The 22,804-nt window shown below is 36.9% G+C and overlaps 1 pseudogene; it reads left to right on the plus strand.

The window, feature by feature from the left end:
- The first annotated feature begins 10 nt into the window (after nucleotides 1-10).
- Nucleotides 11-17,397, plus strand: LOC121424176 (annotated as a pseudogene).
- The last annotated feature ends 5,407 nt before the right edge of the window (nucleotides 17,398-22,804 follow it).

Consider the following 22,804-nt stretch of genomic DNA (forward strand, 5'->3'; position numbering starts at 1 on the left):
TGGAGTTAAATGTCGAATAATGTTTTTTGGGAATTCGATCTCAATAAGACTTTATATCCTTTGAAAATTGCCTTTTTACAATCATCATCTACCATTTTGATGAATTCAAGGTAAGGTATGTCTTTTGAACTTCTATTGATTTACTTCGGAGTGGTACTTTTTGTGTGGTTGCTTGTAAATGAACTTTGAAATTGACCCATCCCTTTACACGCTCTGGCTGATTTTGAAAAGCCCATGCCCTGGCTTTGCCATTCGAGGCGCGGTGAACTCCAGGCTCCGGGGCGCGGCTGGGCGACAAGCCTGTCTGTGTCAGTGTGTGCGCTGCGCTAGCTTGGCTGGTCTCGCCTCTCACTCTTGTCTTGGGCGGTCGCACTCATTCAATGAACAAGGTTATAATATAACCTTGTTCTCAGTTATATCTCCATGTGTGACAAAATAAAGGTGGCAATGTTTGGCCTATTTTTCTCTTTTTCTTTGGGGCAAATGCTTGATTTTTTTACACTGACAGTTTCCATTAGACCTGTTAATTCATACCGCTTGTCTCTTATTTAAATTTGATTCTTTATATAATTTTTTTCTTAATTAAAAATAGAGATCAAAAAATGAAAATTTTCTTGCCATATTACTTTCCACCTATAGAGGGCGTATACAAAAAATGCCCAAAATTCAAGTTTTGAGCACTCTGGTGAATACAAAAATTATTCCCACATTACTAATGATAAATAAATTAAAAATATATGGAAATTAATAATTTTGGTCACAAAAGTGATATTTTAATGATTTTTTAAAGTGTGTGCTCTATACAGCATTGGCATACCATAGTCCTACCTGTAGATTCTCCACAGGCCAGATGGTAGCAGTGAACAAGTGGGCGGTCGAGTGAATTTCAAACCAGTGACTGTGTGCATGTGTAGATCTAATTGAGTTTTGTCAGATGGACTAGGCAAAATCAAATATGATTATTCTAGCTATCACAGCCGGTTCAACTTGGACATTCTCGTATCTGTCAGTCACCTTGTAAATTGGCGAGATCAAGATTGAATAACATTACAATTTAAACAGTTTTTTAAAGGAGACATCCGAAGAATCCAAAGTATTTTATAATGCCTTTTTGTGGTCATCATTGTAAAGGGGAAGTATTACTAATCAGATATATAACTTCACTTTTCAAAATAGTCATTAGAGTTTGCAGAAATCAGCTCTCAAAAATGATTTATTTTCATGCCATATTTCTGCCTTCCATCGGTCCTCTTGCGAGCTCCAGCTGAGTGACGTCACACAATGAGCGTGAGCAGCTGAGCTGACAGCAGCCCATTGAAGACGATCTTTCCAATCAGCGTTTTTTGCTCTTAGAATTGTTTATTCCTCACAAGATTGGTCTTGTTATATAGATAAAAGTTTGAATTTACTGAACAGTGAAATAAAGTGCACATTTAACGTATTTTGGTAACCGATATTTAGCTTAGAAAAAATGATTTTTTTTCAAGAAATATATTTGAATAAACAAAGCATATTTTCACTTAGAAATCACACTTGCGACAAATTGATATTATAATCAATATAAAGCATAGACATTCTTCGTCACGACTGAAAAAAAATTATGAAATTTCATTACGTAACAAAGTCAGGAACCACAAAATAACATGGCAATATCCATCGCGAAATGATTGAAATTGCAGTTGAATTGCCGAAACATGATTAGCCCACAGCGGCGAGCGGACTTTGTTTCATATATCTTAAAAGCACAACATAATGTAGGGAGTGGTCTGTGGCCAAACGTGTTGGCCATCGTTTTGTCGTGTGCGAGGACCCTGGTTCAAAACTCGGATTAACTTGGTTATTTTTTTATTCCTTCTCGTCCCTACCCAGCTTTTTTTTCTTGTGAAATCCCATTCAGACCTGTATTTATCAAATCTTATTTAATTGCTGCTTTTGATTTTCAAGTTCTTGATTAGATTCTACTCTTATTTGGGATGGGAGGGGTACAGGATGAGTTAAAAGTCAAGTCCACATCAACTAAAAATTATTTGAATAGAGTAATTTCCCTTGCTGTTTTTACTCAAAACAGTCACAAAACAATGATATGCAAATTAGTGTTGTTACATCACATTCGTTTCTAATTTTTTTGTGGCATTTTGTTTTTTAATTCTTTGCAGATTTGAGTATAGGAATTTCTTCATCCGAACACAATAGGTTACATTTACGGAACTGTAACTCTAAATGTTATTTGGAGGAATTAAAATCCCTCTGAAAATTTTTCAGAAAATAAATAGAAAATTAAATATCAAATCTACATGTCATGTAAATATATCAAACAACAAAATACAAAAGAACTTAGTGCGTGTGACATAACAGTTAGTGTAATTTGCACATCGACACAGATGAGCATATCATCGTTTTATAAATTAGGCAAAATTTCTCAATGTTAGAGTAGTAATTATATTAATTTGAATCAAAGTTTTTATGAAATTTCCTGCAATATCTTATTTTTCTTTAAATTCAAATGAATTTTTGATTGTGTGGACTTCTCCTTTACTCTTAATGTAGGGAATGCATAGCAATATTTATCCAGAAACAAAATTGTCTTAAAATATGCAAATCTGTAATTGGGCACATGTTCACTTTTCTTTCATCCAGGCCACTTCCTCACACCCACCAGGCTTACAGTCTTAGAACAAAAAAAAATGATGAACCATCACACAACAGCACACAACATTCAGTGCTTCACAATAAATATTTCACTTCTGTTCATACATGTACATGCAATAAATATTGTGGAAAACAAATAAAAGGCGTACCCATATTCAAATACCGTTTAAAAGGACAAATATATTATACCTTTCGAGAAAAATCAGCACGTTAGATATCTGATAACAAAACACAAATATGGGGCACTGCAAGAAACTTATGTTCCATTGCAAATCAAGCGTAAGTCTTAAATTCAAATTCAAGCGTAATCGAGTTGCAATAGCAGTTCAACTACATGTACATGTTTGTCTTTAATCAAAGGACTTACCCTTGATTTGGGACGTGTGATTGATTAGAAAATTTCTTGCAAAATGCCCTAATAACATTAAAATTGTTTTTTTCGTTTTAAGTTGTGTGTTCTTATTTTCGACAAGCTGTATTCCTGTCCAAGTCAATTTTTTTAGTTCTCTCCAAAACTGTGCTCAAAATCGTTTCCAAGATCGATAAAGATAAATTTTCTGTTGCATCATTATCAGTCCAAAACTTGCATCGTAGCTCCTGGAAAGAGTGAAAAAAAATGGCTATATCCAAATCAGTAAGAGGACATGATGGAATCTCCCAGATTGAAGTAGCGAGCAGAGACCAGAAGTCACCAGAGTCAGCAAGTGTGCAGATCTGTGTGTAGAAGAGAGAAAAAATAAAGAAATAATTTAAATAATCAAATCAAAGTATGAATTTCATTATCTTGATGATTGACGACGTGCGGTGGCATGTAATTCCCGGTCAACAACAAATAATAGTAGGTTTAGACACCTGAAAAATTCCACTCAGAACACTGGTGCTCTACCTCAACGCTCAAGTGATGTTTGTGTAGGCCCCACTCTACTTACCGCTTAGCGGTAGTGAATCACTTGAGGTACGGTACTCTGTGTCATTACAAAGAGTGCATTTATCTTCATTGTTTTATGTTGAAGGCACTATGCATTCATATGTAGAAGCACTCTAATCAGAAAGAAACACCAGACTCTAGTTTTGGCCAGGAATCAGCATGATCAGGGTAACCACTGCTGAAAATTTGTCTTGCTTCATGACATCGGCATTATGGTGATATAATTCTGTGTATCTGGAAGTATACGATACAGGGCCCTCCTGAGCATAAACGCATTGGGTACTAGACCTGTGTATAATAAAAACTTAAACATTTGGCCTTATCGTGAAAACATTCGGCCTTATCGTGAAATTTGGTGTTTGTGCGCTCGTTGTGTACAAAGTCAATGGGAGTGGATCACCGCCGTTGACGAAATAAACGGCAGTGAATGGACTGGTGACAAAAACTACGATAATGCCAAACATTCCTCTGAAACAGCATATTTTCGGCCATGGTCCATGCCAGTGCTCCTAAATAATTTAATCGCCTGAGTCCTGACCAGTTTATTTAGTAGAAATCTGACTGAAGTCTTTGTGAAGAAAAATCTGCTGGAATTGTGCAAAAACATTATTTCTAAAATAAAGACTTTTTAATTTTAATAGTAGTCATGCCAAAATGCATGATTCTAAAATTATATCAGATCTGTATCTGTCATCTGACCTGAATGCATCGTCAGAACAAGTACAGACTACAGTTTCCAAACATGCTTACCTTGACTTTTGACTGGATCAAACAGCGAAACCTGCACTGCATCGGCAGCAAGTGAATGGGACCGTACAGCTTGGTTGGAATCAGAGCAACACAACGAAGACTGTCGAGTGGACAAAATCGGTCTTTCCAGTTCATAATTCAATAAAAATGGACAAAGTAACACAGTTCTGGTTCTCTTTATAGTCTGAAGATGTCGAAATCGGATATCACAACACATGAAGAAAACGGTAAATTCGAAGAAAAATAGAGACCAGGAAAGTGTATAAAAATATAAGTGTATTATGCACAGAGCTAGAGAGATAGTGTGTAGTCGATCATGTGACGTCATTATTCTCGACTGTTTTCGATCGCGTGAATGTCTGCCTGGGGGCGGCTGGGGGGCTGAGAAGGGTCTCTATTAATTTCATTTCTTGCATTTCCACAACATCTGTAAGACTTTTTAGTGACATATTTGTGTATAAAAAGACAAGACCTTTCCATTCATATATAATTTGTCTATAATCATCACTTTCGTGAATTTTCTTTGTGTGTATCCTTTAACACTAAAACTAAAGTAAAAGTAACCTTTATGATGGGCATGATGGGGTGTCCAAACTTCACACACTTTTCAAAAATATTCATCAGGCTTACATTTTTTCACAAAATATTCATAATTTATACAACACCAATTCAAGAAATACCACATTGCCGGCAAAATCGTAAACTATAAAATCATAGACGAAAATGTAAAGTAGGTCAAGGGGTTTCTCCGGTAACGCGATCTCAAAATTTCATTCCGATCAGCGAATGCACGCTGTGCTGGAAAACCGCTCAGAAAAAGTGTGACCTAACTTCGTGGACCAAAGTTTTTGTGGAGATTTAAACAAAAACTCAAGCTCAAAAAGTGAAATTTTTATATCAGATTGATGGTAAAATGCTATAGAATCGGTTAGTACCACATTTAAATCACATTTTTTATGATTTCTGCTTGCAAAATGGTGATATCGTGATGCTTGTTGAGAATATCAGATTTCTTCAAAATGGGTGCTAACGGTGACAAATTTGCCGATCGTTTGTCATTATTTTCATGAATACTGAACTAATCCTGAAGAAGTTTACACCAAACGTTAATTTTTGGTTGCTTTTCACGTTGGTGGTGTCAGATTTTAAGGATATTGGCTAGTTATTGAGATAATGACCGTCCGCGAAGTATGGACATGCGCGAAGTTTTGACCACTGCCATACTTAAAAAAATACATGCACTTTGGAAATAAAATAATATTGTAACACACAAAATTATTACATTTAAAACTTGCATAGTGTACTTTGAGGTCCATAATAATAATCCATTTTACAGAGATGTTCTTGTCACTCCTACCCAAAAAGTCGCCATCTTGAAAATATCGAGTTTCGCAGGATTTGACTTCCGGGTTTTATTTTCTCCCTCAAATCATCGCCATTCGATGAAACATCAAACTTTCTTTGCGAGCATGATTTTGAGTTCAAAAAGTTCTTTTGATGCTGGAAATACGAAACGGGTAAGCAAAATTGTGCTATTGAATAAATCCCCAGAAATTATCTAGTTATTCCTGCCCAATGTTCGAGCAGTCTTGCAGAGCTGATGCTCAAGCCTTTGACCAAGGCTGGAACTTAACTTAGCTCTTCAAAATATTTATAACTTCCCACATACATACATGTAGTAAGTTCGACTTAGATTAAACGGTGGTTGCAGGTTGTGATACTTAGGCATTCATTCAGAGAATATTTATCCCATTTGGCCACATATTTTAATTCTAATTCTTACTCTGTATAAAAACATTTTAATGACCATTATTTTGATTTTCTTTTTTTTACAATTTTATTTGTAACTCTTGTTATTGGTTTTTTTTCTTTCATAGTCAGGGAGTGTAATCTCTAAATTCACTGGACATAGACTCTACAAAAAAAAAATGCCTGCACCTTCGCAGGGGCCAGGGGGTATACCTACATGTACAGTATACTGTGTGACGTGTGCCACACCAAAGTAAATAATACTGGGTTCTGGAACTAGACATTGGTCTTAAAATGGGGTGTCTCTGGGACTACTCTTGGATCAATTATTGCTAAAAATGCTAGCTCGATGTGAGCTACGGATCAGAGCACGGTGAGGGGTCAAGTGAACCAGCCCGGCGCCGATCAAGCTTGCTGCTCCAACTGGCTTAGTAGTTCACGATGGGCGTGCACTATAACGAGGAACCACAAATTTCAGGGTCTCCAGAACGATAATAATAGGAATTTCTATGGCTTTCTAACGTTAAATTGGTGATACTCTGGATCAGAAATTTAGGTTGGAAATGGGGGTCTCAACCGCAGCACACACATGTATGATGTTATCAAACATTATAGAATGGATGAGAAAATCCCTGCAATCTGATTGTTTGAGAGCTGTGCAAGAATTTTTACTGGGCTGCATGAACGATATCCCAATAATCAAAACGATATCCACTGTAAACAAGCTATTGGTTGAAAAGGTCATTGTGATGTCATCGCGCATGTACTGTTACGCTTGTATATGTCAAAATTTTGAATTTTCGATCAAGCCATGAATCAAATTAAGGACGCAAAATGATCTATAAGTACAAATACGGTAGCGTAATTGTCATATGGATGAAAACTGCCCGCATACTCGTTAGTTGAGAAGTCCAGACGTATGATCTAACATTACATGTACATGTAGATCTACTGCCCTGGGCTGGCTGTGCATAGCCAAATGTCCACTGCAGCAGTGCAGGCCCAGGCAGCCGTAGGCACTGTCCCCCGGCACGGCTCGGGCATACACACACACAGCTATTGGAGGTCGGAGGCTGCATCATATTACTAGTCAATGCAAAGCTGTATCTGGCATTTTGGGTATAATAATGCCTTTGTGCCAACATATTATCAAGTTAGGCATACATATTTATGTTGTCCAGGGTTATCAAAGTGTCTGCATTACATTTTGGAATTTTCATGCATCCGGTAAATAAATCATGCATCCGGTTAAAAAAAATCATGCGTCCGGTAAATTTTTTCGTGCGTCCAATACATTGAAATTACCGGACGCATGAAATTATCATGCATCCGGTAAATCATTCATCTTTGTGGTTTATTCAATATATTTTTTCCATTCTATAAAACAGATGATGCATGGGTTTTTTTTGTGGGTCAGTGGAACTGTGTGCACGTGGTAACTTTGGCATATGGTCTAAACCATGCCAAAGTTACCTTGTGCACACAGTTCCTACTGACCCACTCTAACCCATGCATCATTTGTATATGTACACACTAAGTGGAAGTGTTAGTCTATGAACTACACTTATATGATAGTGACATATATTGTATAGTTTGCCAACTAGAGCCCCACATATACATGTATGAAATCCTGGATCATTTGCTGATGTACGCTCATCACATATAGTGTCATAAGAATAATGAAAAGGAAGACAAAATAAGGGAAGAAGAGATAGGCATCTAAGGGTAAATTGAACAGCCAATAAAAGATGAAAGGAACAGAAGAAAACAGATGGATGGATTACAGTACAAAAATTATTTTTAAAAATGTCGAAAAAGATAAGAAAGAAAAAGGTAGCAATTGATAATGAAATAAGATACAAGAATGACTGAAAATTGGTGGCAAAAAAGTCAATTGTGAATGCTGTAAAAAGGGGGAGAAATGTTGATTACTTTCATTTGATATTTTCATTTAGTGTGCAGCAAGATGAATACTCCTCCAGAAGTGATGAATATGGGATCACCAGAGGAGTACCATGATCCAGGGCATCACTTTGACCTCTCAGTTCAACCACAGGCATGGAAGGATGGGAGTCAGTCTACAACAGTCTTGCAACCAAATGGAGGTTATGATGACAAGCTAGATGTGAAAGAAGAAGAGCAGGAGACAAGGGAGAGGGGGCATGAAGAATATGAAAAGGTGAATGAGGAAGAGGAGGAATTCAGCTCGGCACCATCATCAGGATCATCTGGAGATGAGGCTGATGATGATGAAGACAATGAGGATGATCAATTAGATAGAGAGGTAGGATTAGTTGTAGTGTTTCTAGTCGTTTCAAATTTGTTTTTTGTTTCTTTTCCATTCATGTTTTCCTTTCATTTTGTTTTTGCCTCCAATTAGAGTATTTTATTTTGAAATAACATAACATTCATAAAAATTGTAATACATGAAACAACAGGACATTTGAAGATCGTGTCGATACAAAAACAATCACATGGCTATTCAATCATCCGATAATCTTTAATATATAAGCTTCGTGTATATTATAGAATATGGAAGACATTGAATGAAAACAAAAATTCACACGTATTCAATGATTTTTCCAGCTAGATAGACTTATCTTTTTCTGTACCGAGCTTTCATCACTCCTCTTCTTTCTATTTCTCTTAAGAAATATAAATTTCAGATTATCTAGACTAGTCTAGGCAAGAGAAATAAAACAAAGTTCACAAAAATAAAGTTCACATCAATTCAGACTTCTCTGCCAAATAATATTGCTATAGCCCATTTTTATTGCAAAACAGTACCCTTTAGGTTAATAAAAAAAATATGGAAATACATGTAACATTCCACAATACTAAATTGTTTGGAAATCAACCTAATCTAAAATTCAATATAGATCAGGTGTAGAAATCATTCCACAAAATTCCCATCGTAGGTCACTTTACTATTTGCACAGCTCAGCCTCAATCCTACCGCACACACACTCATGCACAGGCTGTGACAGAAGAATAACATCTTTAGTGTGCCGAACATTGCATGCAGTGAAACGGACTTTAATGTACCCAGTTTCATTTTCATTTTCATTGATAACTGAATGTTACTAATTACTTTCTGCAAACATGTCGCCAAAACTGCTGCAATTATCTTGTAGTCATAAGTTAGAATAGTAATCTGCCTCCAGTTACTTGAATATTTCATATCTCCTCTTTTGAAAATGAGAGTGATTATACCTTTCTGTGTGTATTTGACATTGAACCATTTTTGTAACAGATCAGTGCTTTTACAAGTATTTTCTTTTCATTGTCATAACATTCTTCGTGTTTCAGATCGTCAACAAGTGTACAGGTAGTTGCAGATAATTTGTTCCTAATAAGCAAGTATTTCAAATATTTTCATTTGAAATGGCCTGTATTCAGAACTGAGTTTCGTAGAGAGGAAATCTCTCTGCTTATAAAACATTAAAATTTTTGTTAAACGTTCTGTCAAGTAGTTGTTGTTTTTCTAACTTACATTATGCCACTTTACTGTGAAACTGAAAGATTAATAATGCACAATATGAATATAGTTACTATGTAGCTTTTTTTTTCTTTTCAGAGTTTGTCACATGAGCAGTCTCTGAGAAGAGGTAGTCATTCAGATGAATCAGAGAGTGAAGATCCAGAATCTTCAAGAGAACAAATAAACTATGGTCTTGGTGAACAAATAGGTACTAGGAATAGAGAGGTTGATGAGGATGTTGCTATACACGAAGAAAGTCACACAGCTCATGATGTCCATGATGATCTCGAGGGCACTCGGAGAGAGATGAACCAAGGGGACATAGAGGAGGAAGATGATGAAGAAGATGAAGGGGAATATGAGGATGAGAATGATGAGGAAGATAGAATAAAAGAGACACAAAAACTTGTTGCTAAGATCGAGCATGATATCCAGGGCCTGCGTTTCCAGGCAAAACAACGCGGGCATCTTCTTTCAGATCTACACAGGTACGGTGCACAAAACCAGCAGCGAAGAAAGGAACAAGAATATATGAAGCAGTCTTCTAAGGAACCAACAAGCAACCCTCACAGGACAACACCACAACCAAAGCCCAGCGACGAAGGCAAGATAATTGAAAGGCCAGTATCCATCAAACTGCGCCTTAGAACTCGGAGCACATCCCCTAAGACACAGCAGGAGCAGTATGCCTTACCCCCGGTTGTGAAGGCTAAACCAGGAAAAGTGATAAAGCGTGTTTTGAGAATAGGAAAGCAGCTTGGTCGATGGGATGCATGGAAGGAGAGCTTAGCTGTTAAAACAGATTGTGAACTGGCAAAGATCATGATGGACCAGTAAGTATATCAGTCGGTTGTATTGGCAGATTCCAGTTTCTTCAGTAAATGACAGTTTGTCCGTTATGCCAAACATTAGCCCCCAAGCCTAATCTTTATCCTAATGATCTAATCTTTTGTTTAACTCCTTGAGTCTGGAATGCATGCTGCATAGCCTACTATAAAATGCCTAACATGCCTACTATTGATTGCTTTGTGCTTGCATTGTTCCCTTTCCTCGCCTGCTACATGCATGACTGCGCACATTTGGAATAACAATCATTGTTACAGTGTTTTTTAATGTACATGTATTGCGCATCGCACCCATAATTAGCCATAATTAGCACTATTGTGTGCAGTGTGAAATCAGCTTTTTGACAGATAACTTTACTCACATTGTTTGCATTCAAGTACCTGTATTTCTACATGCTTGAGAAGATTCATGGTATGCATCTAAAGCTACAGAAACTTCCACAATATAAGACATTTCATCAAACAGCTTCTACAAACTTAATGAGAACCAATATACAGTCCGACCCCTCTTATCCGGCCTCCCCTTATCCGGATCTCTCTATTATCCGGACGCACACTTGCCGAAATTTTTTTTTTATTCAATCTAGTACTGGTACGTTAGGAAATGAGATTTCAATCTAAACTCAATCCTATACGTATACTCACTTTGATTACATTATATTTCCCAACATAGTCACCCTACACCAAACATATTTTTCATGAAAATATCTCACCCAAATCACCAAAAGAACTTTAGGAATGATAATTTCCTGTAAATCAGGGTGCAGCGCAAATATTTCATCACGTTTCTCTTTTTGCTTCGCGGGAAAAACAACACATGTCTTGCTAGCTAACTTTAGGCCTCAATAAGGACAGCGCCATCTATCATGTTTGAGCCTACAGTTAGTGTAACAATGGCTGACATTGCGAAGCTGCGATACCCGCCGCGATGATCTTTTTTAAAAACTTGGTTTCATCAAGTCATTCTCTTTCTTTCGAGGTATGCTCGATGTATACCTCAGTCATTTTAGCAGGTAAATTATCCAAGAGTTTTGGCCATCGATCGATTTCATTTCCATGAAAACACTGCCTATAATTTGCACTGACTCTGCAGTGAATATTGTCTGTACCGTACGCCCACTACAATAGTGTAGCTACCGCCGGTGGCCTGGGGAGGCAGCCGGCAGCGCAGCTGCGTGTATTTAATATTGGGTCTCTCAGATCCGGATAAATCCCTTATCCGGTTTGGTGCTGGTCCCAACGTGTCCGGATAAGAGAGGTCGGACTGTATTTGAAAATCAATTCATAACAAAAAAACAGGAAGTTTGAGTATAAAAAAGAGGGTACAAAAGCCTGATACTTGGAAGCAAGCTTTTACTTGACGCGCGCCTGTAATCCAAGCTGTAGGGAAGTTACGAATTGATGCAGAGGTTCGAGGTTCGAGCCCTGGTCACGTCTTTCGGATGGTGACGTTAAAGGTCGGTCCCAGACGTAAATAATCATATCTGATTGATACACGTCTGACAAAACTCAAATACACACACACACACTAAAGCAAGTTTGTGAGGTATCACTGGATAACAAAGAACAGGAAGTGGCAGTACATGTAATAGCAAGGGAGTATCACTATGATGCATACAAAAACCCTCCAGAAAATTGATTTTTTTTTTATACAGCTCATAATTTAGTGAGGAAATAATAATCTATATGATGTGGATACCATTATAAAGGTTAGGAAATTTCATGCAACTTTGCTACACAATATTTTGAGGAAAAACTGAACAATAGAGACTTGAAAACATTTGTAATCAAGAGTATTGAATGGAGCAAATAAAGACTTGTACTCTCAAAAGCAATTTTAAGGCTGTTACAGAAACAACTGTTGGGTCAATGATGTCCTAGTATTTAAACCAAAAATTTATAAAATACTTTTCTTCCTTTAACTCTTTTTTTATCATTTCAGCATGGACAAGTCCTATTTTCAGCAATTCATGGCTCCTCCAAAACCAGAGAAAGGCCTGAAAAGGAAAAAGAAAGAGAGCCTCAAACATCAGAGGAAGACAAAAAAACCTAAGCAAGTGAAAGTCGAGAAACCTGAAGAATGGGCCGATGGTTATCTTGATGACGATGATATTGATGATTTATATGATCCAGTTGAAGAGAAGGATGACTATGACTATGATCCAGCTCGCGATTCTGAAGCCTTTGGAGCCTATAAGGTAGCCTCACACATTGTAATGCAATTAATGTACCATTATGACACACAGATCACATATTATAATTGTGTAGATTCTGGGGACCTTTTCATAAAACTATGGTAACTCTGTCAATGTTGCAAACTACCATGGAAACCTTTATTATGATTGGCTGCTGTGCTTTGTTACCATGATGGCATCGTTACCATAGTTGTAACTCTTAAAAGGAATGTAGACTAGACTGAAATCATATTATGATAATAAAAATTGTGAATTGCGGCATCATTAGCCCCTTTTTTACAAGCAAAGGGCAAAGTTCTTTCAAATTACAGAGATGAGCAGTCATCCATGATATAAAAGTAGTACATAGTGTTAGCTGCAGACAAAATTTTTCCTGGTATAGTGCCAAGCTTGTATATAACCAATTACAGAAGACACATTTTACATCTAAGTTAATCAGACATAGTGGCTGACCTTATAGACGACAGAAATTGCTCTCGGGTCTTTTTATCAAAGTGGAGGCAATGGCAGAGCCGGTGCTCAACCTCACAACTTTACAGTAGTTAATCTAATGCTCTAACCACTAGACCACATACGTAAACCACATGGTTTTGCATTTGTTTCGTCAAATGATGCTACTTTAATATGATTCTAAAACTTGAAAGAGTCCAGCCTGATTGTATCGACTGTTCATTTTGCCAGGCTTTTATATGGCGTCGTTCTCAATATCATCTGGGTGTGTTTTACAAAGGTTTAAATCTGACTAGAAGTCATGCAGAAGTACCAGCACACTCATGAGATTTAAAGGTGCACATTACATGATCCAATACAACATAATATATGAACAAACCACATTTTATATTAAATGTGTAAGTTCCAAGAACTGCAGGCAATAATGCCAGAGCGAAGTCCAAAGTGGGTTAAAGTCGCAGCCGATGATGACGTCATTATGATTTGGAATTGAATAACTTTTATTCCAACATGGAGATTTGAAATACACTTTAAATTCAATTTCAGTATTTATAACTTTATTTTGAACTTACATTGTTAAGATTTTATTGGTTGGAATGTCCATATTAGTATTGTAGTTTCTGTGAAAATTGGATAGCATAGGCTCGTGTAGTGTGCGCCAGGCTTTGTATGCAATTTATTTGACTGACCGTAAAACGCATCTCATGATCATGATCTTACCAATAAAATGATGTGCTATTTACCACAGTTAACTAAATAATAATAAATGTGAATTTTAATTACACTTTGTAAAACACCCCCCCCCCTCCCTGAAATGAATTTGGGACCATGACATGCATTGCTCTCTAAATCTATAATAGTTACTCTCAAGCCTGATATCACATTGTTCTCCTAGCCATCAAATCCAGTGAGAAATAAGAGGAAATCCCAGAGACCTCGGAAGTTGATGGATGTGAACTCTAGCCCTCGACAATCCAGGATGACCAAATCTACTACACGCCAGCCGAAGAGATCCCTCAAGGTCCAGAAGAATAGGGAGCAAGAAAGTGGAGAAGCACCTGTTGTACAGCCAAAGAAGAGGGGACGGAAACCAAAACCAAAACCGATTATCATCAAGACTGAAAAGAAGAAGAGAAGAGCTCCCAGGATACACACTGGTGGAAGGTGAGTAGGAAATCTAGAGTCTTTGTGACATAACTCAAGGTCTGTTTTAGTCCATGAGAATTCTGTGGATTTACAATATGATGTGCCATCTATCGGTTGCAATGGACAGGTCAATTTTTTACTTGGGGGTTGACATCACAATCATAGAGAGTGCATAGTCATTAGAGTACAACTGACTTTGTGTGTGTGTGTACTATCCACTCCACTGTAACTGCATTTTTTAAAAACTTAATGTTTCAGGAGGCCTTCTGTGATGAGTACTTTAAAAAACCTTGACTGGAATGCTCTTCCAAGGCGTTACGAATGCAAGATCTGTTGCCTTCGCTTGGATGGAATCGATGCCTTCAGGTCTCACCTAGAATCAGTGCATGGTGCTGAATATCTGAAATCCAAGGAACCAACCAATCCTGCTGGAGAGGATAATTCAAATGATGGGCAGGAGGCCGAGAAACACTTCCATGGTTCAGAAAAGCAGTTCCATGACCCTGGGAAACATTACGAAGACCTGGGCCATCTGCCTGACCAACATTCATCTATGCAGGAGAGTGAGCAACGCAGAATGGCAGAGAGTGAGATGTATCGGACAATGGCTTATGGGCCAGATATGGTGGATGCGAGACGCTTTGAGATGATGCCGCCGTTCAAGAGGCATCTTCATGAGAGCTATTCCAATGAGTGGGGTAAAATGCAAGGAAATATGTACAGTAGACCTTGGCATCAGGCCAGATGATGCCTGGGGAACAGTCCTGGGGGCCTAACCGAGGGTATGATGCCATCCCTGGCTACCGGAAGCATTATGAGGATGGGCGGGAGTGGGGTAAGAGTGGGGGGCAGTACCCCCATGTTATTACATCTCTTGGACAGAATATGCAAATGGGAATTGATGGAGGAGGAGGGGGTGGGCACAGACAGGAGCAACATGGGGAAGGGTATAACATGCCTGAAGGTAATCTGATGGGAATGGACCCTGCCCCCTCCCAGGACAACACTTATGTTGATATGAATTTGAGGCACAGTGAAGAAAATACAAATCGGAATGATGAGGGTGTGTCGCAGGAGAGGACAGAGAGGGTTGAAGAAGGTGTAAATGACCAAAGACCAGAAAAGGAAACTGCACATGATACGGATTCAAGATCAAATGAAGGCATCAAAGAGGTTGAAGATGGGACTAATGAACAACAAGGTGATGATGACCAGAAGGAAGATGAAGATGAGCCTGGAATGAAAAAGAAGAGAAAGAAAACAAAACCTTTCAAAGAGTGGGAAGAAATAGACAGGTGGGCAAACACATTTGTTCACTGTCCACAATGTGATGACTATATTCGCTTTCGTCCTGGGCAGAAGAACTTCCATTTTGCTGTGCATGCAGAGCGTCGTCTGTGCCAAGAGTGTGGGAAGATGTTTACCAAAGAGGCTTTCAGAGCTCATGTCCGAGTTCACCAGGCTAAGAAACTGGGGGAAGTCCTCAAGCACATCTGTGAAGTCTGTGGCAAAGGCTACCGCTTCAAGTGCAGCTTGAGCTCTCACATGCGCTGCCACACAGGAGAGCGGGAATTTGAATGTAAGATATGTGGTAAGAAGTTCCTCTCAACCCATGGGCTGGAGAAACACGAACTGGTCCATCGTAAAGTGAAGCCCCACATGTGCCCCGATTGTGGGCGTGGCTTCACCCAGTATCATAACATGCTTGCCCATCGGAGACAACACACCGGCGAGAAACCCTACCGCTGTAACTTCTGCGATCGTTCATTCACTCACAATGTCAGTCTGAAGAATCACAAGAAGAAGGAGCATGGGGTGGACCTATGGGCAGGATCTGGTGGTAAACCACCATCCTCGAGTCGTCAGCGGTCCAAGTCAACAAAAAGTGCTAATACAGTTCCTGTCAGTCCTCCTGTACCCCAACAGCCACCTTCACAGCCAAAGCCATCAGTGCCAAGTGAAAGAGAGTTAATGCATACATTAGACCCTACACAGCTCTATAACATGATGCCCACCCTTGATTATGGGCATTACTAACTTATCTTTACTCGCCATTTTTTATATTTATTTATTATGCTTATTTCGATATATTCATGCAGATTAACAAAACATGTCTTCTACTAATCTACTTGTGTAGCATGGTCTGTGACTATCGCAAATAATTCTGCTCTGATTGTGTTTATCATTGACTTGAGTCTTAGCAACAGATTCCAAGCATTGTATTACAGTTTATATTGAATTTTGATTTACAATGCTTTTTAGAATCTAGTATCTGAAATACAGCATTGTAGTTTTAAAAGGTTTTGTGGCAACAACTGAAGTCAATGTGAAATGGTATAAATGGTAGTGATGTTTTACCTGATTACTAAGAAAGCATGAGTGCTTGTAAGCAAGCAACCAGAGAACTGGCGGCTTAAGGTTCTCTCTGAGGGACCTTGTAATGAGGAGTAATGCCTTACCAAATGGCACTAGCTCACCAAGTGGGAATCTAACCGGGGTCACCAGCATCCGAAACCCCTGCCTTACCGACTGAGTTATCGCACATTAAAATTTCAATATTGTTTGGTACAAGCTGGCAATTTTGACTCACACTTATACTGAAAAGGCCCAGAACAATAGATATGGTTCACTGAACATAGTTATGTGCTATTGTAGTGTCAATGTGAGTCCAAGAAGTCAACTGATATTATCTGGTGAGTAAAAAAAAATTGATACATCATAAATCCCCAATTTAAGGGGACAATGTGCCATAAACACATACTGGTAATTATTACATATGACCTGGAATAGTATTTTCTCCCAAATAACTTGATATTGGATAATCAGAAGGTATTCTTTGCTATGATGTCAATTTTTTGCCAAATTAAGGCATGATTCCAATTAATGAATCCAGATGTCAATGATTTCATCCATTACAAAACACTGTTTTTCAATTATTAACACAATTGTTAAAAAAGTATCAACTCTCAAGTAAGTTTCATTGAAAAGAGGTTTGCAATGACGTTTACGGCACCTTATGAAAGATTATGACATCATTAGCATTTGGATTCATTCATTGCAACCGTGCCTTATTTTTTAGCGCAAATCAAACTTTATATTACATCCTGATTATCCAAGTGTAAACATACACCACATAAATATGGTATCAGATTATTTGGGAGAAAATAATTTTTTAAGCTATTTATAATAATTTTGGGTTCATGACATTTTTTTTCTTTAAATTGGGGATTTGTGAGATGTCAATTTTTTTTTTATTCAATCATTATATAATTACATGTAAATTCATGCTAAAGTCTTGCCTGTACGTTTAAGGAAATATCAGTGATCTTCAGAAAATATGCACATTCAAGAAGTGTGTGTCGATGCTTCACTATTAAAAAATACTGTAAATTGAAGCTGCAGAGGGTTTTATTTAAGTGACTTTAGCAAATGAACCTAAAGTCAAATGCTACATAACGCAAAATATTTTTAGTTACATACATGTTCCAAAAATGCATAGACTTAACATGTGAACTCTGCATGTGCCATGCAGATTTGTGCTTTGTTTGTGTTTGTTAATTCTGTTATTTTGAACTCAGCGAATGATTGACGTGCACATGAACCAGAAGCCACTCATTAATCTCACAAAAATATCTGAAATTCTGAACACAAAATAAGAAATTACCTTTTGTTATTGGATGGATGCTTCATGTTTAATCTGCCGATTTTGATCTTGGTGTATTGGATGTGAAGTTGGTACTATTTTTAACTTCATCAATGAATAAAATCATGAACTACATGTACGTATAGGACACATCTGCCCTGTTTTACTTGCTTTCTTGGTGATATGTATCATTGGAGCAAATTCCAGAGATGTAATTTGGATCTTTTCTCTGAAGTTTCTCCCCTTCTAAATACGATGATTACTTGTATGCAGAATATGTACTCTTCATGGAAAAATTATTTTTAGAATGAATTGAGCAAGTGAAATATAATTATAAAACCAAGTTGTACATGATCCTTATGACATTATATTGCCCCCTCCAACTCGCTGCCATATTCTAAATATACATGTAGTCAAGATCTCTTCACTGTTTGTAATAAAGCTTGTGATATATTCCTTATCATGGGCTGTATGCGGCACTGTAAAGTCTGCTCTATCTCTAAGTCACCTTCAAATGTAACATGATTTTTAAAATAATGTGCATGTATGGTGCTATACAAAAATTGATGATTTTTATGTACATTGCGTGATCACATTATAGAAGTTTTGACTTGTATTTTGTACATGGAAAGTTGTATGGAACATCTATAGAACCAGTTTAGCATTCATTGGCTATGAACTCTCCAACGCTAAAATCCACGACGTTAGATCAGAAAATGTTACATGTCAGAACATTTTTAAAGTTATATTTTGGATTTAACCCTATCTAGGCCGGGGTATTTTGGGAGTTCATATGGCCGGGGGGCCTGAGAGGCCCCCCCTTAAGATCTCGGCCGTCGACCACGTGATCGTGCCGAAAATTGGCACGTGGGTTGCCTTGGACATAATCTACAAGATTGTATTTCTTTGTTTTTTTGACCTGTTGTTTTCATTGTTTTGTCAATGAACTTTGTTGGGGACTCTTCTGTGATCATAAGAAGCTTAAAATAAATATATTTAGACCAGCAAAACCAAAAATAATCATGCATTTATGAATTTTGGTTGAAAACACAATTCGCATTGAATTTTGGTTGAAAACACAAAATCACATTTTTTAGCAATTTTTGGTCTGACATGCACTTACATAATGTTGCGTAATTTCGGAACCACGTACCCTGGAGATGCAAAATTGGTCTCAAAAGTTGCACAAGACTTGAAAGTAAAAAGTCAGCGGGCGGCGTGGTCAAAAAATTTCGCATGGCGAAAATATTGTGCGATTTGTTGAGGGGGGCCTCCGAGGCCCCCCCCCCTAGATAAGGTTAAGAGTCACTGAAATTTTTTATGATACACCACGTGTAAAGTCCTGGAAAGGACTAGGAGAAAGTAGAGGTAAAGGACTGTAAGTCAGAAAGAGTAGAAAAGTGTGAGTCGTGGGTAAGGTGAGAGGCTTGAGGAAAAGGCTGGCTTGAGTTAGAAAGATGAGAGAAGGCTCGCTGGAGTCTGTGAGTGGAGTTGTAGAGCTGGACCAGATTAGGTTGACTCTCCATCTCTACAACTCCACTCTACAACTCAATCCAGCTTTCTTTTATCAACACAAGCCAGCCCTCTATTAAGCCTCTCTCCTTGCCTACTCGGCCTACCTACTATGCAAGCTTTTCAACTTTTTCTGCTTTACAGTCCTTTATCAAAATATTTTCAGTTTGATTATTTCGTAAATGGCTAGAACCAAGCTATGAATATTTTAGTATTCATGATGGTGGTAATATGAGATTGATCAAATGTGTCTTAAATCGGAATGGTATGTATTACAAATCAACTTCACAGTAACATGTATTGTGGTATATGGTGCTAACCTTTTTTCTTCCTATTTTTTTTTTCCTTTCAATTTTGCAATTCATTTCAAAACTTCAGTATTTTGTGATGTTCTAGCCTTGTTATGAATAAATTATACTTTCAAACATTTGTAGCCTTAGAACAATAAAGCAATACTCATGAATGCATGTACATGTACCATGTCATTATGTCAGTGATCAAATATAATTTAGTCATTGTGGTGTGTACTTCAAATTATTGATACTTTGTGACGAGACAGCTAATGTAAAGTCAAGTCCATTTTGATATTGAGTATTTGTTTGCTTTTAAAGCTGACATCATGTAGAAACAAGTCATTGAAATTTGAACAACTTAGATCCATTGTGATAGAAATCATAAAAATTTGAAAGTGTGATCAATGAAATTGTGTTCAAAATATCTGTGGTGTATTAAAAGGCTTCTATGTACTCTACCGCAAATAAGGGAATGTTCCATTGATGTAATCATGAAAGCATATTAGAAATTCACAAGAAATACTACAGTATCTTCTGTTTGTTTTCATTGATGACAATTTCAAACTTCACAATATTTTGTACGTTTTGATGAAATATTTTTAGGAATTGACAGTATTTTCTTCCCTTATGTTTTTTTCTCTATATCAAGTTATTTGATGTTTAATCATTCCTAATGGTTAAAGTGATGTCCTTTTATTGATTTTTAATTCATTTATTATTTATTTGGTACTTCAAAAGACATACAAGTATTCAATGATAAATCAATTTGAATACAAATAAAACAAAAATGTAATGTGATGTTAGAAGCAGTCTACTCAGAGCTTCAGCTGTAAGCCAGGGAAGAATCTAGGGACCGTTTCATGAAAGGACTTGTCATTTCTTCTTCTTTAGGTATACATTTATTCTGGATAAATTACCAATTTATCCGATAGTTACTGTAGTAACAGTGGTTCTTAGCTAATCAAAATCAAGGAACGTTAGATCTGACAAATTGTCGGACATGAGATGTTGATGAAATGCTTCCCTGATTTTTCCCCCTCCCCAACCAACTGATGCGCTCAGAAGACTGGTGAAAGTTTAGCCTGAGGGCAAATTAGATAACAATCTGAAATGATTAAGGGCAATTAAAGATGGTAACATGAAACAATGATTGAAATTAATGAAATAAAGTTTGTATCTTTATATTCAAATTGAATACTAATGAAATGATAAGAGAATACAAATTCAATTATGAATTGTCTTGTCTCTCTGTCATATTGATTATTATGGCATATGAACATCAAGATTGACTTGACCAAATTATTGTATTTGTCATCTCTTCACATAGATATATAGTATTCACAATGTATAACCAAGTTGAAAATTGAATTTAAATCATTGGTTTGAGAATGCTTCATTATATATTTTGTTCAACATAAAAAGAAATAGGAGCAAACTTGAAATGTTACCATTACACAAACAACAGATTCTGGGTACTGTAAATGAGTTCAATGTTTTTTTCATAATTCTGTAAAATATCTTACTTTCAGAGATTCCATACAAATGTGAAATGTTCGTTACAGTAGAGGTCGCACATGCCTCTTGTTAATTCTGCAAAGGTTTATCAGATCTGGGGACAAAGAGGAGTACTTCATCCTTGCTGACATAATTTTCTTAACATATTTTGCAACTTCAAAAGCCAATTTCTATAGAATGTTTTTTTCAGAAAAAAAATGCATACATGTAGTTTTGGATAGACTTTGTGACATCCCAGAATATGGACAACTCATTGCATGTTATGATAATGTATTCTGTTACAAGCATGAGGATGGTGGAGGTATTTTGTCTAAACAAGACACGATTCTTTGCAAATATTTGTACTTCAGTCACTTTTGCATATGCATTTGCAACTTGACCATCCAATTGCGCTAGACTATTTGTTGCAGAAAGTGTGTTTATGGGAATATATTGTTTTTGACATCGGAATATTATTATAACTCACTTTGACATAATTATTAGGTATTCCATTACATATGTATACATGCATGAGCATGAATTGCAAAATATATAATGTTAACAAGAAAAGAAAATGCATTATGGTAGTTTACTATTGCAAATACATTCTACTTTCACAGTGCATTAAAAATTATACAAGTATGATATGTACACTTTGAATGGTAAACATCTGTGATCATTGAAGTGACATGTATGCATACTGCACTAAAATTAACAGATATATCCTTGTTCAATCTGCTGTATAGACAAAAAAAAAGATCAAACATGCCTGTACAAATTTGTAAATGAAATCAATTCTATCCGGCTTTGACGAATGCTGCTCATGATACATGCACAATCATATTTGAATATTTGAGTCTACATTGAATGAAGTTTTTGTGTTTCTTGTTGATTAAATCATGTTAAATGATGCTCCTCAACAGCAAACATCTCTGTACTGCATGTCTGTATACTTGGCAAAATGTATATGTATACATCATATAAGATGAACATGTACATTATGTCATTTTATTTGTGTACATGAATTCCAAATGACAGAGCCACATGCAGTCTACTTAAAGTCACATACTATCTATATACCTACGTATATCTTGTACAGGTCTGCATACTTAAAGGATATTTGCATGTAGCTGCTGTCCAGTCAATCGCCATCTCTCTATGGTAACCATGCATAGAGTTTTCAAGAACCCCCTCCACAGACCTGCAGTATTTGATAAACTATGTCTTCTTTGATAATTTATATGAAATAATTTATTAATCAAATTAATATGAAATAATTTATTAATTGTAATCAATATGTTTATTGATAAGATAAATCCAATTTGTTTCTATTGTAAATTTAAATTTAGCATGATTTTAAAAGTCATGTCTTATGAGTACTAGTAGTTTGATAATACTAAGATATAAATGTGCTATTGGAAAAGTAATATTAATGGATTTTTTTAATATGCTTTTCACATTGTACTTTTCTTCCTCAACCCTGGGAAATTGGTGGGGCTAAGCCCTCCCCCCCCCCCTTAGCCCCACCAATTTCCCAGGGTTAAGCTTAGCCCACTTCGTTTTAGCAAAGTGGGCTAGCATGGTAAATAGTACAGTACTATCTGGCCCTGCAAAAAAGCAAGGTTAGCCGGCTTATTGTGATGCTAGCACCACAATTGTGGTGCTAAGA

Source organism: Lytechinus variegatus, chromosome 1 (assembly GCF_018143015.1).
Source record: "Lytechinus variegatus isolate NC3 chromosome 1, Lvar_3.0, whole genome shotgun sequence".
Taxonomy (NCBI): domain Eukaryota; kingdom Metazoa; phylum Echinodermata; class Echinoidea; order Temnopleuroida; family Toxopneustidae; genus Lytechinus; species Lytechinus variegatus.